The 3,229-nt window shown below is 41.4% G+C and overlaps 1 pseudogene; it reads left to right on the top strand.

The window, feature by feature from the left end:
• Positions 1-1,520: 1,520 nt before the first annotated feature.
• Positions 1,521-2,427, top strand: LOC100654228 (olfactory receptor 7E24-like; annotated as a pseudogene).
• The last annotated feature ends 802 nt before the right edge of the window (positions 2,428-3,229 follow it).

Genomic DNA, 3,229 nt, shown 5'->3' with positions numbered 1-3,229 from the left:
TACTTCAGGATAGATCTTGAAATGTTCTTTTTGACGATGAATGCAATGCCATTCCTCTTCAAGTTGTCATTCCTGGCATAGTAGACCATGTGATTGTCTAATTCAAAATGGCCAATATCAGTCCATTTCAGTTCACTAATGGCTAAGATACCAATGTTTATGTGTTCCATTTCATTTTTGACAATTTCCAATTTTCCTAGATTCATACTTTGTACATTCCATGTTCTGATTGTTAATGGATGTTTGCAGCTGTTTCTTCTCATTTTGAGTTGTGCCACCTCAGCAAATGAAGGTCCTGGACGCTTGAGCCTATCCACATCATCAAGGTTGACTCTACTTTGAGAAGGCAGCCCTTCCCCAGTGCTTTTTGAGTGCCTTTGAATCTGGGGGGCTCATCTTCTGGCACTATATCAGATAATATTTTCCTGCTATTCATAAAGTTTTTACTGGCTATTTCTTTTTAGAAGTAGACTGCTGGGTCCTTCTTCCTAGTCTGTCTTAGTCTGGAAGCTCAGCTGAGAACTGTCTTCCATGGGTGACCCTGCTGGTATTTGAATACTGGTGGCACAGTTTCACCCATGTGTCTGTCAGTTTGTTATACTGTGCAGGCTTGTGTGTTGCTGCGATGCTGGAAGGTATGCCACCGTTTTTCTGTAAAAATTACGGAAAAGAAAATCCTATGCAGCAGTTCTATTCTGTAACACATGGGATTGCCATCAGTCGGAATCCACATGACGGCAATGTTTTTTTCTTTTTTTTAATTGTGTTCCTATCCCTTACTTGTTGTTTAATAGATATTCCAGATCAAGGAAATTCATTGCACAGTAGTTGCATAAAATAAAGTACATACGAGCACTTTTAAAAAGAACTACCATTTGTTGTTTAGTAGATTCTGATTCATGGCGACACTATGTGTGTCAGAGTAGAACTGTGCTCCATGGGGTTTTCAATGACTGATTTTTCAGAAGTAGATCACCAGGCCTTTCTTCTGAGGTGCCTCTGCGTAGACTCCAACATTTTGGTTAGCAGTCAAGTGTGTTAACTGCTTGCCAACCCTGGGACTGCAAGTGTTTCCTAGTGTCATTTAATTGAAATAATTTTTTTCTTAAAGAAGGATATTTCTTATTGCATTGTTTCCCTTACAGAAGAGGGGCCTAATATTTTGCTCCTTCTGTAAATTTGTTATCTTAAAATATCATGGCCATTCTAATGTTCTTTAGCCCAGCATCTCTAAAGTTGGGTTGAGTAAAGAGATAGGGGAAGAGCAAAGCAAACAATGAGGAAGGAGTTCTGAGAAGTATAGTATTGGCGTTTGCTACTACCAAGTAATTTTGCTGCAGTTATTAGGATATGAGGTTCATAAGTGTGGACCTCACTTGTGAATTTGTGTGCTTTATTTGTGAGTTTCTTGAATTTAAAATACAGACACAGTGCTGGGTGCCTGTTTACCTGTTTTAACGATTCTCTTTTCTTTTTCAAAAAGCTATCTCAGGTATGTGGAGCCACAGAATCTAACATGTGTCTCAGAATTCCTCCTCCTGGGACTCTCTGAGGACCCAGAACTGCAGCCCCTCCTCTTTGGGCTGTTCCTGTCCATGTACCTGATCACTGTTACTGGGAACCTACTCATCATCCTGGCTGTTACCTCTGACCTGCACCTCCATACCCCCATGTACTTCTTCCTCTCCAACCTGTCCTTAGCTGACATCGGTTTCACTTCCAGCACGGTTCCAAAGATGCTAGTGAATATCCAGACACACAGCAAATCCATCACCTATGCTGGCTGCCTGACGCAAGTGTCCTTTTTTTTATCTCTTTGGATGTCTGGATAGCCTGCTCCTCACTGTGATGGCTTATGACCGGTTTGTGGCCATCTGTCACCCCCTGCACTACACAGTCATCATGAATCCCCGCCTCTGTGGCTTGCTAGTGTTGGCATCTTATTTCATTAGCCTTTTGGACTCCCAGCTGCACATTTCAATGGTGTCACAACTTACCTTCTGCACAGATCTGGAAATCCCACATTTCTTCTGTGACCCTCCTCAACTCTTTAAATTTGCATGTTCTGACACGTCCATCCATATCATGTTAGTGTATTGTATTGGTGCCATCTTTGGTGGCGTTCCACTCTCGGGAGTCCTTTTCTCGTACACTCGAATTGCTTCTTCTATTCTGCAAGTCTCATCTTCACATGGAAAGTATAAACGCTTTTCCACCTGTGGCTCTCACCTGTCAGTTGTTTGCTTATTTTATGGAACAGGTCTTGGAGTGTACCTCAGTTCCGCTGTCATATCTTCTCCCAGGAAGTGTGTGGTGTCCTCAGTGATGTACACCGTGGTGACCCCCATGCTGAACCCCTTCATCTACAGTCTGAGAAACAAGGACATCAAGAAGGCCCTCTGGAGGCTCCTCAGCAGAAAAGTCTAATATTAAAACTTGTGCCATCTTTTTTGACATGTGGATTAGAAAATATGGCAAAGCCTAACATCTGCAATCATAAATCTTGCCTCTTGGTTACATAATTTTTGTAGCTCTCAGAGGTTTCAATCTCGAGATTTTATATCTGAACATTGCTTCCTTTGTCACAACTTTATTGGGATAGTGGGAATGTTCTGGGATATGTCAATCTACATGATGGATCAAATCCCATTGTAGTTATGGAGACTTCTGTAGCTTCTCAACTATGACCCAGGATTTCTCGTATAATGCACAACTCTATTTTTATGTACTTAGAACCTTCGTCCTTTACCATAATTCACGTCTATTATCTAGACTAGTTTTTCATCTAACAGAACCGTATATGCAGGTTTTGTGTGAGAATGCATGTCACTGGTCCTAAAAATTGACTTCATAATGGAATCATCTAGGGATCTTAAAAATATTGATGTTTTGGCCCCACTGCTACAATTCAGGTTTAATTGGAACACCATGTGGCTTGAGCATAAAATTTTTAATGCATCACAGGTAGTTTTGATGTTCAGCCAGTATGAGAACTCCCATCCTTTTCAGACTTCTCTTCAAAGGTGACTAGTTTGTAGTGGGTCTTTTACTCCTGAGTAAATGGTGAGGATCTCCAGGCGATCAGAGCTCACAATGGGAATGATATGAGAGAACTTACCTTGACAACTGGTAAGTGATTTTCCTCAATATTCGTGATATTTCTTCTCATATCTTCTCCTTCCTTAGCTGCTCTTGAGCTGCCTGCCTGACACATGGTGACCACCTGCAC

Source organism: Loxodonta africana, chromosome 3, assembly GCF_030014295.1.
Source record: "Loxodonta africana isolate mLoxAfr1 chromosome 3, mLoxAfr1.hap2, whole genome shotgun sequence".
Taxonomy (NCBI): domain Eukaryota; kingdom Metazoa; phylum Chordata; class Mammalia; order Proboscidea; family Elephantidae; genus Loxodonta; species Loxodonta africana.
Note: the sequence above shows the minus strand (reverse complement) of the source record. Positions and strands in the feature narration are given on the sequence as shown.